The sequence below is a fragment of the Ursus arctos genome, unplaced genomic scaffold (genome assembly GCF_023065955.2).
Source record: "Ursus arctos isolate Adak ecotype North America unplaced genomic scaffold, UrsArc2.0 scaffold_29, whole genome shotgun sequence".
Classification (NCBI taxonomy): domain Eukaryota; kingdom Metazoa; phylum Chordata; class Mammalia; order Carnivora; family Ursidae; genus Ursus; species Ursus arctos.
Genome location: NW_026622974.1, coordinates 10,561,817 through 10,576,388, shown reverse-complemented (window position 1 = coordinate 10,576,388; position 14,572 = coordinate 10,561,817).

Genomic DNA, 14,572 nt, shown 5'->3' with positions numbered 1-14,572 from the left:
TCCCCCCTGCTCATGCCCTCTTTCTCTCTCAAATAAATAAATAAAATCTTAAAAAAATAAGAAAGGTATCAGTTCAAATTTTATTTTCCCACATACTAGCTACTACACCAAAGAAAGTTACTTCTTAGATGTACCGTATGCAAGTGAGAATTAAGGATGGATATATACTTTCAAGGATGTTTTGAATGTTTGGGTAGATAGAACTGGGTTGAATGATAAACAATTGCCAATATTCTATCGTCTTTACCTACAAACACAGAGTAGTTTTGCTGTGGAAGGCAGTATATGTGGTTCTCTATGGGATAGAAGATCAGTCAATGGTCAGTCTTCAGTAGATGATGCATTATGAGGTAGTTATTATAATATTCCTATCCTTATCATGTGATGATGATGCCTAGGACATGGATTGCTCTGCCCACCATTTCTCCTCCAGTCTTGTTATAATTAAGGCACATACTTTAACTTGGCTTAGTTATGCATGAGAAATACAGTAAAACTGCCTGGGCTGGTCACAACGTGAGCACATGGAAATAACCAATTGAGCAGTTAACCTGCTATAGTTATGAGAACTAGTGGCTGCAAAGCATTAAATTCAATCACTGTTAACTGAGCCTCTACTATGAGTTGGTATTTTCGGTGCAGGAATAAAAAGGCAAGTGAGATGCAGCCCCTGTTTTGAAATGCTTACGGTGAGCTGTTACGCAGACTAGACAGTGATATGCTTGAAAAGAGATTTAAGAGAAAGATATCAGAATGCAGGGAGAGAGGGGAAGTTTTGTTTTACTGTTGGGATCTCCATACCTGTCTAATCTTTGGGAAAGCTCTGGTGCTTCTATATATGTCTTAATATTGTGGACTTTGAAATTTAATTCAAGCCATTCATTTTAATGGGATTCTGAACAGTTTATGAGCATGGTATAACAAGGAATCATTGCTGATTTTTTCCCCCTAGTATCTCTATCCCTTCAGGGCTAATGTTGCTCTCCTTTCTCTCTGTCTCTGTGTTATATATATGTGTATTAAAATATATATGAATATATAGTCTGCATAGTATATGTGTATAAACTGCCAGACTCCATTCCAAATCAGGGAAGATGGGCAGAGCTTCAGTAATATGTTGGCTTCTGGAAAGTGCTCCAAAACCAATAAGGAAAGCAAGCAACTATTTCACCTCTGTGTTGTGACTGGTGGTTTGCAAGGTCCTTTGGGTGTTTAGGGAATTAGAAAAGTATATGAGGTACTGAAGAGCAGTTCCACATAAATAACATTATTCCTTATTGACATGGTTGTTAATGTTTACTGTTTAACCCTAAACAACATTATTTCTTGGTGACGTAGTTTAGGAATTGTTCAAGGGCAATTGTTATTTGACTTACAGAAATTGCCCATAAATATTGAACGAAAGTAATCCAGTTTTGTATAGGATTACACAGATTTATTCTGCAGGACCAGAGACTCTATTTCTATGCACCATCTAAAAAAGGCAGGGAAGTAACTTTAACTTTCACATCTTCAGTTATTTTTACCTAAGTTTTTCCTCCCTTTACTTTTTACTTAGTACAGAAAGCACTGAAGAGAAAATTGGATATTTTCAAAATGTGTCTCGGATCATTATTTGCATATATCTACCTGAGAGGTGGGCGGACCTAGAGGAGTTACGTGCTTTCAGAATATTCTATTTTAAATCTGACAAAGCACATCTATAATCAAATATTCAATTATAAATACAGATACACTGAAGGAAAACAATTTTTAAGAAACATGTCTGTATTCTTCCCTTTGCTCTTTATGTTCCAATTTCAGCCACTCAAATTGCAAATGAGTTTCATACGAACAGGATGTTAACAATGAGCTCCACGGAGTTTTGTTACATTTCCCAGGCACAGCCCTTCACGTCTTATGGTGAGGTGTCTTTTTGTTTTGATGACAACACACTTTATCTTTTATTTACAAATATTTCTCTTTCCCCTACAGTGATGCAATGGGTCTCCTTTAAAACTAGCATTTTCAGAACTGACTTCACTTTAACAAATATTTTTCTTCCAATTTCCCCTTAAACAGAAATTCTCTCATTACAGAGTTTAGAAGCAAAAGAAGTTTTGCATAGTAAGGGGAGTTGTTATTTCGAAATCTGTTTATAATACACTGTTCCTCAAATTTCAATGCTAATTATCTTTCAAAAGAGACATGACTTCTCTAGAGGAAATAGGGTGCACTAATATTGTGTCATAAGGAAGAGAATCCAAAAGGGAAATAAATTTCCACAGAAAGTATGAATGGCTGGTGTAAGCTGAGGACATCGGAAAAAAGACCCAGCCAAACTCTGAGCATGAATATCCAGCCAAATTAGCAAATGTTTCAATGCCTTTTACTTCTCTTATTTGAACAATTGCTTAATTGGGGCATTTTATATTTCTGCATTTCCCTCTTTAAAATAGCCAATCAAGAGGGAATGCAAATGTTGAATCATGAAAGTGTATTTTGATTTTGTAAGGGCATCCACTGTTGAGAGGAAATGTTTCTTTAAAAAAGAAACTCTAAAATCCCTTCAAGAGGATTCCTATTTCTTTTGGTATCGCACTATGTCTACAGGAAAAATCTCAATGCTTCTAATGAAAGACGACATGCACGTATTCCTCTCTAATTTGGGATGGAGGTTATGGAACTGTGATTACTCCCCCGAACATCTGCTTAAATTCTCTAAATATGTACAGGTAGAATATTTTTTAGTATGGATGTAAGTATAATAAGCTTATCTTATTCCGACAACATGATACAAAGCAAAAGCAAAAAGATTAATGCCAGTACAGTCAAAAAAGAAAAAAGGAAGGATTAATGCATACGATAAGACGTTCTTAATCATGCTTCCTGTGTGGATTTTGACATCAAATGGAAAGTGAGTGGTAAACATGGAAGTTTAAAATGCACCTTACTTGGTTTCGAGTGACTAAAAGCATTCAGACCCACTATTGGTTTCATATCTACAAACCTTCAGTTTGTAGAAGATGCATTACCCAGAGTCAGAAAACACACTCTGCAGTTTTGCTTTGGGTTAATGCTCCTTACTAAAAATTCAGTTTATAGTGAAATAATCGCCTTCCCTTACTATTTTAAAATGCCAAACAAATCTGAGGTATCATTACAATTTGAAAGAAAAATTCTCCTGTTTTAAACTGCAGAATGAGACGTGTCGTTCTAATAGCAAATGGTTTGCTTCTAGAAAAGCGTAACCGTGTGTATGAGTGTGTGTGTCTGTGTGTGTGTGTATACAACATACACATCACAGCATGCAACACACAGGAAACATCGGCGAAGGATCCAAATTGGGCAATATTATGAAGAGTTAATTCCCATTGGCTACAAGCTATAGACTATCACAGCCAAACTGGAAGCTTGCGTCTAACAGTTTATTTCTCTTATTTCAAAATTAGCTGAAGGAGCAGACACACAAGCATATATTAGACCTTGAACAAGAATAATAGCCAAATATATGTGTGTAGAATCTAAAGATGGAGAGGAAGTTTAAGGTTTATGCTTTCAGTTGCTTCAAACCAAACAATGTACATTTCAAAGTTCCAAAGGCATATTTGCACAGACATTCTAATTATTAGTGCACTTTATCTCTGCTGGCTCAACGTGGTTCTCAGCTTTTTAATCACTTCTCTACTGGCACAGCTAATGTGCCTACAAGTTGTCTAGAATTTTAATATTGCTAAATTTAGTGACACAAGTTGTGATTAAATTGTGAAAACTTGTTTAATGCAAACCCTGATTGAAAAGAATACATGCTTATTTAAGGAAAATGTACAACTTTGCAAAAATTATATAGCGCTATATATAGTTCCACATTTAACAGCTTTACCAACCTGCAAAAAAGTTGGTTCTTGTAGAAAACTGCCAGGCTATGTAGTCTGAAATCTGGAGTCGTAATACCAGAGAGCTGTCAGTCAGCCATCCATCCATCTAATTGGCTTCTTACCATCTTTCCATCATGTTTTTTTTATAACTGGTCGCCTCTGGCTAAAATGCAAATCATGAGGAAGAGCCGTCTAGAAAAAGCTGCTGCTTTCTTAATTATCTGTCAGAGTATGGACCAGTGGACCCAGGGCCGCACTGTAGAGTTATGCTAAGCAGCAAGGCATCATGGGAATTGGAGTGACAGCTCATTTTCCTCCTGTGTTTTCTGTGTTCGAATGACAATGCAGAAATATGGGTTTTCCCACACTTTCTCTGAACACCTGGGCTATTGCTCAGGGGAGCACAAAGCCAAAACTGTCACATTTCCAGACATGGTCTTATTGCTGTCACTATGACAGGATTGTTGACAAATGCCAGCAGTCATCTCGGCATCTTGGGAAATGTCTGCCATGATTGTGTCAACAGCCTGACAGAAATTGTTAATGTTTAAACTTCTTCCACTGACAGAATCCTGTCTTGCTGACAATATTTGTCATATGAAACTCAATCTTTGTCAAACTTGCTTAAAAATTAACACTTTCTCAATTTCTTTTTTTCTAGTTTACTGCCTAGCAGTGCAAAATTTTAGCAATAAGATTTCAACAAGGTAACGTAACACAGTAATTTAGGTCCACATTCCATCCGAATCCTCCAACCCATTACTAACTTATGACCACCTTGTCCTTTTGACCTTTGTTACCAGCATAATTAGGCTATTCTATACATGTGTGGGGGTGGGTGGGTGGATGTAGGCGTGTGGGGGTGGGTATGTGGGTTTATATATGTCCATGTATATACCTTGGGAATCAAACTTGGGAATTATTCAGCATGTACGGTATACTATTTCTCAGTATAAAATGTGGAAAATCAATTAAACCTTACAGAATTTTAACATATGAACATCAGTTGCAAATTTGTAGATATTCATTAAGTAATTTCTTAACTTTAAGTTCTAAAAGTTTTATTTTGTTATTTTAAACTTTGATTTAAAAAATAAATCTGACAGGTATCTTTTGCAGTAACTCAGTGAGAAGTTGTTGCTGTTTTTTTTTTTTTGAACATGTGATTTTTGTCAAATCTGGATGATAGGAATAGTTTGAATTTCTTAATTCTAATAAATTTGTCAGGAAATATTTATGTGAGTAGTATAAAAGAGATTAGCTCCTAAAAAGACATCCTTTTTAATATCCACAGGTGGCGTATTTTTTAAAATATTTTTGATGAGACACAATGCTCAGATTACTAGAAGGCAGTTAAATCATATGTGGCTGTACTAGAAATACCCAGGCATCCACAGGATGCTACATTTCTTAGACACAGTGCAGAAAAGAGCAATTGGTTAGCTGAATATAGTGTCCATCTGTCCCTGACAGAGCAATCCTTGTCAACTGAGAGTCACAACTTGTTAATAGTGACATAACTATTATTAGTTGTATTATTATTAGATTGTGTGTCATAACACACAAATATGGTATACACTTACACCAATAGGGACATATTAAAATAATTTATTATGAGAATAGCAAACTCCTAGAAAAATAGAATGTGTCTAGAAGCACTATTTACCTGAATTGCTGCCAAATATGATTTCTAGTTACTCTGTAGACAGAGACTGGACCAGGTACTGAAATAAGTAGACTACTTAATTTGCTTTTTGGTTTCAATTTTTTTGTTGTTGTCAGAGCTTTGTATACACATCTTTAACATCGAAGCCTTATTTTTTAAGAAGTTTTGGGTTCATAACAATTGAACAGAAAGTACAGAGTGTTCTTATGTACCCTCTGTCCCCACCCAAGTACAACCTCTCCTGTCATCAATATCCCTCACCAGAGTGGCACATTTGTTACAACTGATGAACCTACACTGATACAACATTATTATATTATTTTTCTGTATCTTTCTAATTCAAATATTATCATAAGTATCTCCAATAGTATAATGAGATTTCTTAGACCAGGAGTTGGCAAACTTGTGATGCAATAAAACAAATAGTAAATGTTTCAAGCTTTTGTCTGTATCATAATTATTCAACTCTCCTATTGTAAAAGTGGTAAGTGATACATTCTAAAATATGGGCGTAGTACTGTTCCAATGAAACTTTATGTATAAAAGCAAGCAGTTGGCTGGATTTGATCTGAAGGTTGTAGTTTGCTGACCATGGGCTAAGTTTCAGAATATGGGCTAAGTAATTAAATAAACACTGATTTCAAATTTCACTTCGACTGCATACCAGGGGTATGGTGCTGAGCATTTTTTCAGTGTGTCACTTTGTTATCTCATTAACTCCTCAAAATAACTCTTTAAGAATGTATTCATCTCCTGATACTACACGTAAGGGTTGGTAGCTCATAGAGGTCAAGCCATGCCCCCAGGTTCCCAGGTAATGAGAAGCAGATCTGGAATTCTGATATGGGTCTATCTGAATTCTTAGCTCTCTGCTTTTCTGAACTATGATATATTGTCTATCATTCTCAGTTACTTCTGAAATAAAATTCTAGGTCAAGTTTGGAAACTGAGAGGTCAATGAAAGAAAAAAAGGTATGGATGGGATGGAAGTATCAACGGTTTGAAGGAAAATGCACTTCTCTACCATCAGAATTGTTTCCCATGTTGACAACACAGGGTTCTCTGCCTTCACTTCCACCAACATTGATCACCTTTTATGACTGGCCTGGGAAATCAGGGACAGGATACAAAAAAGGAAGAGGAAATATGCCTCCTAAATAACTAGCAAATATGTAAGAGCGGTTGGTTCCCTCGAAAACTCAACAACAGCATGTATGGAAGTTAATTTTATATGTCAGTGTCACTGGACCACAAGGTGTCCAGATATTAGGTTATACATTATTTCTGGGTGCATCTGTGAGACTGTGTCTGGATGAGATTAACATTCAAATCAGTAGACTAAGTAAAGCAGAATGTCCTCACCAATATGGGTGGGCATCATCTAATCTGTTAAGGACCTGAATGGGACAAAAAAAGAGGAAGGGCAAATCTGCTTTCTTTCTTCCTGATTGTGCTTGAGCTGGGACATAGGTCTTCTGAATTTGGACTAGAATTTACACCATCGCTTTTCTTGGTGCTCAGGCCTTTGAATTTGAACTGGAACTACACCAACAGCTCTCTTTAGTCTCTGGCTTGCAGATGACACATTGTGGTACTTACTTCTCAGCTTCCATAATCACATGAGCCAATTCCTTATAATAAATCTCTTTGTGTATATATATATATATATATATATATATATACATATATATGCATATATATATGCATATATAAAATCTGCTATTGTCTCTGTTCCTCTGGAGAAATCTGACGAATACAACGTATCATAACTTCCTTTCTTCAGACATATGACTAAAGATTCCTCCAGGCTGGCCCTAGTGGACTGACTTAATCTCATGGTACTGTATAGCCAACGTCCTTCTCTGGCTCAGCTGGAAGGGGCAGCATCATTCCCTTCTGAACACAGACTCAGCCAGACTCTATAAGAACTATTGCATCAAGAACCTACAACCAAGGGATATATCTGCAGAAGTAAAGGGGACATCCCCAGATTGATGCCCTGCTGTTCTACCTTCTTCCTCTTTGACAATTCAATATAATGAGAAGCAATTCAAATTCATAAATATGAGCAGAGCTTCTATTGTGTTTTAGATTAAGTGGCATAGAGGATTCAAAGAAACATAAATCCTGATTGCTGACTGCTGGGAGACCATGACAACACTTGAAATAACACAGGAATAATATGATACCGTGTTTAAAAGTCAAGTAAGTAAACATTTTGTTTAGCATTAAGTAGGCAAGTTTTTAATATTTATGAAATACCATGAATTCTCCAGATATAGTTATGAGCTAGGTGACGTGGAGTGAAATATCTCTCTGTCTCTTTCTCTCAAACTCAAAGTTCCCTGGGGCCAAAAAGTGCTTTTAACAGACTCAAGGTTGGTTTTGAAGACATTGCATTAGTACGTTGGAGGAGTTATGGGTTGAGTTGTGTCCTCCAAAAAGATATGTTCAAGTCCTAACCCCTAGTACCTCGGGAATGTGACCTATTTGGACATAGTGTCATTGCCGTTATAATTAGTTAAGCTGAAGTCATCTTGGAGTACAATGGACCTTTAATCCAATATGATGGGTGTCCTAATAAGAAAAGACATAGGGGGAAATAACCATGTAACAAGGGAAGCAGAGACTGGAAGTGATACGTCTGAAAACCAAGGAAGTCCAAGGATTGCTGACAAAAACCAGAAGCTAGAAGAAGCAAGGAAAGATTCTTCCCTATGGCTTTCAGAAGAAACATGACCCAGCCAACACCTTGATTCCAGCCTTTTAGCTTGGAAAACGGTAAGACAATAACTTCTTGTTGTGTCAAGCTACAATTATTTTTAGCACTTTGTTTTCCTAGGCAGCCCTAGGAAATTAATAAAGAGGCATTAAAGTATAGGCATAATAGGTCTAACTTTAGAGCCCCGTAAATCTGGATTAAAACGTCAACTCCATTGTGTACTCTTAGAAGGTTTATTTCCTCATCTGTGTAATCAGAATTCCTTCCAAAGAGAACCTTCCTCATACTTACATTGGAGTATACTACCTACTAATACCCGATGCTAATATGCTTACCATCTGTTCTACTGTCTTGACTATCCTAGGTTGGCAGCCAAGGCTACTGTGAGAATTTAACCAAATTCCAGCATCCTTCAGAGTGTGCCCCTGAGTACCATAAAAGCACAATGGCCAAGGAGAAGATGATGAACATTTTTTTCAATTTGCCCATGATTTCCCCAAACAATGGGATATGAATTTTTTTCTGTCTAGAAAACTTTCCTTTGAGGACTGGAAGTTTGGAATCACTTATACTGTGACTAAATTGTTTTCCAAATCCAAACCAAGGACATGTTTATGGACTATAAGTGAACCTATGGAGGCAATGGGGCTGGATATCTACAATCAGGACTGCTAAGTACTTTGGGAGTGCATGGCACTGCAAAAATGAACCTGTGACATGGTCATCAATGGATCACCCAGACACTCAGCAAAAACAACTGTTCTCTGTATAGACTGTAAATGTTGGAACACTGAAAGAGCCCACTTTGTACAGGCTAGGAAGGCTTTTATTCCAAGGAGGTCAATGAGGTTATATTTCCATAGACTAACTAGCTGCAGAAAAGGGAGAATAATTGTAATGTTCACATCTTCTTTGGTCAATGAGTTTTAGCTCTCTTCCACTTTTCAGTTATTATATAATGCACTAACTAGTAAACCACTTACTTTCAAAATGTGCCTCAACTAGTCATTATTTTAATATGTCTACCTGAGGCACAGAGCTGTAATAGGTCTGTAGGGAGAATTAAGCACCTTTTTTTTTTTTTTTTTTATTAACAGCCTCCGAAAGGAAGATGTTCTGTAAACACAGAATACAGTTTTAGGTAGACAAAGCCAAATTGTGAGACAAATGGCAGAAATGAGGCCAGGAGGGCTCCATGCAAAGTTGACCTGAACTTTTTCCCAAACCTCATAGAAAAGTCACTTGAATCTCTACAGTAATCTGATATTAGTGCAAAGCAAAGAGGAGAAAAAAAACACTACTCCCTCTAAGAGGCCAAAAAGAGGACAGAAAAAAAAAATTATGTTTAAAGGCTATGCAGAAGTCAAAGTCAGATTTAGGTTCCACCTAAAGTAATGGACATTGATAGATGCTTTTACAGACTGTAATTATGTATAATCAAAAGTATTACTCAATGCAAGATAACTGTATGATGCAGGGTTTAGAAAAGAGAATGGAAGGACTGAGTTAATAAGGTGACAGGTGAAGGTTAATAAATTATTATCCTGGGTTTTAGATAATTGGCATCATCTGGGAGTAGGAAAAAGAAGAATGAACCTGGAGAGAGATGAACTAGAGTAGAACGCTTTAACAAATGATCCATTTAATACCAATTATCATGCTATTTTGCCATTTCTCCTAGTTTTTGTTAAATATCTTGATATCCTTTGGGAAAATGTGTCATAAAATGACAAAATGAAATTAATTATAATAAATTCAAAACAAAACACTTTTGAAGCCAAGCCCCGTATACTAGGGCTTATTTTAAATAAAACTAGCAATCTGTGGTTTATGGTTAGACAAACTTTGGCAAAGCATCACATTTCTGTAAAAGTCCTACTTCTCTTTTGCTCTTCTAATGTATACTTGATTGACAATTTAGATGCTTCATTATTTTTAGTATGCCACCTTCCTTATTCCATAAAGGATTTGATTTGCCTTTTTAGAATGCTGCTGTAGGTAATCCCTGTAACCAAGAGGAGTGATAATATGAACTGTGTTCTAATATCTTGCTAATAGCTACGTATATATTTAAGTGCATTACGAAAATCCCAAGTCTTGAGTAATCTCCTTTCCACCCCCAACAGGAGAATTTAAACATTTTAAAAATACAGGACATCATTTGAATCTTTCCTTATTTTTCCTCTTACTTTCAGCTAAATGAAGCTAAATTTTCCAGTGAATTGAACCTTAGCTTTCCATCCTGGTAGAGAAGGCCAACTAGGAAGTCTGAGACATGATTTTATGCACATTAAGGCTATGGGGATTAGGCATAGGCCAATGATCTATTTCTCTATCTCATTTCAAGGAAGAATGAAGGAAGCAAATCAGCATTATTGTTTTGGCATAACACTGGAAGTTATGAGTAGTTGGTTTAGCCCTTGAACACAACGCCTGCTTGTAAAACTTGGGAGTTTTTGAAGAGATGTCAAAAAAGAAAACCAGAAATCCCATCAACTGAAGAGGTTCATAAAAATGTATTGCATTCAATCTCTACACCTGCTATATTCTAAAATCTTATAGAATGGGGGTATCTGCTGAGATTAAGGAAGAAGTTATTATTCCAGGTAACTGTTCTTGGGACTCTGGGCTTCATGGCAAAAGAGAACCCTTGTCAGTGCCTATGGACTACTTCTCCACCCCGCTCATTGTATAAATATCCTGGAGCAGCCTTTTCATTAGAATGTGATGTTATGTTAATTTTCACTTCATTAGATGAGCTCAGCCTCCTCAAGGCTCTGAGTGACTTGCAAGAAAGTGTATTGTCAGAAGGTGGGAAGGGCTGGAACTCTGCTCAGAGTTTGACATATAATAGACATTTAATAAATATATCGGAATTATGGAGAAAATGAAAGACGCAAAAAAAAGAAAATCTTCAAAGTCCATTACAATGGATTGCTAGTGAAGTTTCTCTTTTCCATACAGATGTTTTCTGTATCAGTGTTCGTTAGGCAGCTTTCGTTGCTGTTGGCATTGATTGGTTTGAACTGACCTCCTCCTTTCAGTTAGGATTAGGAATTCTTTAAGAGCACAAATTATTATACATATTTCTGTGCGATCCCCCAGATTTACAACAGTGGTCATATATAGAAGTATTGAAATAAAACTTAGAGGAGGAGAACGGCTATGGTCTGAATGTTTGTGTTTGCCAAAATTAATATGCTGAAATCCTAATGCCCAGATGCTATTATGAAGTGGGGCCTTTGGGAGAAGCTGAAGTCATGAGGATGAAGCACTCATGAATGGGATTCGTGTTCAGAGGCGGGGACAAATTGCATAAATAACTGTGATAATAATTCATTATTATACCATAGATGTAGTAGCCATTCAAGCTGTGAGAAGCATTATCTCTAAGATGAGAATGATCTGAATGGAAGATGAATGTCCTCCACCCCGCCTAGTACAATGTCAGTTAACTACTAACTGAATGATAGTGGATTTTGTTTCCTTTTTAGGAAGAGGTAGAAAGTCTCACTATGTTCTTCAAACATTTCGATTTCCTCCCTTTCAAGCTCTCTGTGTTGCTATGTCTCAACAACTTCCCAGTGGGAACAGAAAATCATTTATTTTATCAATGTAGGTCTCTTGCTACCTAGAAATTTTATACAGAAAACATGGTTGATTGAAGAGTTCCCAGAAAAAATAAAAACTAATAAAAAGAACAAAGAGAAAAACGAATTAAAATGATGCATATATGTAGCCAAGGGTAATGTCCCTTTAAAAGAATGCCTTTCAATTAAGTTTATCAAAACTAGCTTCTCCACTTTGACATGAAGGTTTTGGTATAACACATGTCAGTCTGGCCACTCCATTCCAGGAATGGCTTTCAAATGTGCAGCAGATGGTAATCACAATTGACTGGAGGCTTTTGAAGATATATGTTGTGATTAACCAGACATGGACTGCACAACTCAGAAATCAAGGGATGTCGGGGCCTCTTGAAGAGGAATCTGATGATAATCTGGAGTGTTAAGATCAGGTGGCAACATAAGCCAGTTCCAGAACAGCATGGAATGTGACAAGACGTGTGGTGGGGTGATGGAAGTTGTTACCAAAGTCACGTATGAATGGCACTTCCTGACTTCTCGCGTTAACCCTGTGACATATTAACATAAATCTAAAATATTGTAACATCTGATATGTACTTGTGACAGCTCCCAAGCATTCACGTACAAGAAGGGCATTTGCAGCTTCTGAGTGAGTGTGCTTGTTCGGTGGAAAAGAAGCATACATGAACTGCACCCGCCCTCCATATGGCTACCAAAATGTCCTCATTGTGATCAGGATATGAATCAATGACAGGCGTCAATCACTCAATTCTTACAGACCTTTGACAACAATGGTTTGTTGGTAGTTTTGTATATAATTATTATTCCTACAATGAATGTCCTGCAGCATTTGGAAGAGTAAACAGGGTAAGACACTAGGAAAATGAAAATAAATGAAGCGTCTTCATTAGCTTAAGGCTTGCTTCTAACTCCTGAAATTTCAGTTAGGAACTTACGAAACAAAAGCATAATTGGTATTATTATTATTATACTCACTGTCCCTGAAAATGAAGGAGAAAATTTTGGGCAATATGCTCCCATGATATTATTTGAAATGTCAGAACTTTCTCAGTTCCAATCCCTCCATTAGGGACTCATTCATTTCTTTTCTCCCAGTTAGATTGCTATGAAAAGATATCTGGGGCCTCATGAATAAACATTAGAATGATAATCGCTGATGTTGGAGATGTACTAAGGGTCGTGCACTGTTTAAGTGCTTTGCAGTTACTAAGTCGTTTGATCCTCACACTAATCCTATGAATTAAGTATTAGTGTTTTTACTCCCATTGTACAGAAAAGGAAACCAAGGCCCAAAGAGGCCTGAGACCAGGTAGCTGCTGGATTCAGCTGGATCTCATTCATTTAACTGCAGAGCTGGATTTAACCAGGTAAGAATATCTGCTAGACTTTTAACTGCTATGCTTTCCTGCAGCTCCCTCACCATATTGTATCAGGCTGCACTTGTCCCAAGAGGAGTACAGGCGGCAAAATCCCTGAAATCAATATTCTTTACTGTTGTGCCAGGATTTATTGAACTCACAAATGGGTATCAAGGACATTTGCAGAATTGCATTTGAGCATAAAGGGGAAGAGGGCACAAAATTCACATACAGACAGTAAAGATACACGCTGAACTAGGCCTGCCCCCCAGTCATCCGCCTGCTACTGTGGAGATGTGAACAAACTATTCCTCTTATCTGGACTCCAATTATTTTTCAGTTGTAAAGTAAAGGAGTTGACTAGATCATTTCTGTGGTCACCTATAACTCTAATATTCATAAAACTATAGTATTTTTAAGGCAGCGTAATTATAATATCCTTAATAATTATCTAGACCTTGGCTACCATGGGATTTTCTCAGAGATGCCATCTGGAACATTTTACATAAAGGTATCATCCCCTTCCTTTCAATTTCTACACCAGAACCCTCTTGTTTTCATTATACCGGTCTTTGCTGATGTCAGGTGCTTATTTCTTTGTTTTATCATCTATCTCACCCAGTAGACTGCATGGTCCAAGAGGATGGAGACTTGGACTGTTTAATTTACCATTTCAGACTTGATATTAAACACAGAACTTTGCATATGCTTGACATGAACAAATTATTTACCTCATTTATTTAGTAATGCCATGGAAGGAATTGTATTACATTACTGGGTTTTTTAAGATATTAATGTTACCAGCCTGTTGTTAGCGAAAACTGTATCACTTATAAAGAATTGTTGCACTCATAAACTTCATACTAGCTATAGCAACAGCTAAGGTATTCTTCAGACCTCAAAATTATCTGCTCTTTTTTGGAAATATGTATGAATAGCTTCATATACAAATTTTTCTTTTCTTTTTTTTTTTTTCAGTCTGATACCATTTGGGATTTCTATGATTTTACTATTCTTTATGTGCTATATTGAAAACGATGGCCTCCACAATACTTGGAAGCTCTTCCAAAAGACATAGAATCTGTTCCTTCACTCCTTCAATCTAAGGAGGCTTCAATATTTGTTTTCATCAACAGAAACTAGCAGTAGTGAGATTGTGCCAGTCAAAACCCAAATTGTAAGAGGCTTTGCAGCTTCTTTTTTTGCTGCTATTAGAAAAAAATGCCCCCATTTGAGTAACTATGCTCACTTACGAGATGATGAAAGACATGTGGCCCAGTCCTGCTTGTTGCCCCCGCGAACGGCCAGCCAACCACCGCATATGTGAGTGAGGCCTCCGGGGACGAGCCAGCCCTGGAGCG